Source organism: Theobroma umbraticum, unplaced genomic scaffold (genome assembly GCF_002168275.2).
Source record: "Theobroma umbraticum cultivar Fairchild unplaced genomic scaffold, ASM216827v3 scaffold_86.0, whole genome shotgun sequence".
Taxonomy (NCBI): domain Eukaryota; kingdom Viridiplantae; phylum Streptophyta; class Magnoliopsida; order Malvales; family Malvaceae; genus Theobroma; species Theobroma umbraticum.
Genome location: NW_018397263.1, coordinates 7,073,283 through 7,073,905, shown reverse-complemented (window position 1 = coordinate 7,073,905; position 623 = coordinate 7,073,283).

Below are 623 nucleotides of genomic sequence, written 5' to 3'. Positions count from 1 at the left end.
AAATATTTTTTCTTTTGTCAGACAGAAGCATTGATTGAAATGAAATCTATAGTATAACAAAATTTCATTCGTCTTTGCTAACCGGAATGAACCAATCTGTTTAGATTCTACACTACACTACTATAGGTAGCCTTTTCTAAGTTGTAATCAAAATTTCAATAGATGTACCGGGCAAAGAACCATTCTCTGATTTTTCATGACCACTCCAACATTGCCATATCATTGCAAAATTTTTTCTGTACATAAGGAATGGTGTCGGTGCAGAGACTATCATTAAGAATTCATCTGCTTACTCAGATATGACTCCTTTGTTACCCCATAGTAAACTGGCTTACTGTCCCCATAAGTGATGACATTCTAAGCAGAGACTGATCCACCCATAACATAGCTACCACGAAGTAGGCTATCATTGAGCTTCCACTCTGAGCTAGAAAATTGCATTGGATGCTTTATATCACATGGCGGACCCACGTTGGAAGTGAGTGACGTCACATGACACCACTCACTTCCTAAGAAGTTGTAATATTTATAATATTTACTTAAGATTCAGGGTAGTTAATATATTAGTAAATTATTTTTTTTATAAAGAGTGGGGTCAAAGACTTCAAGTTAAAGTGATTTAT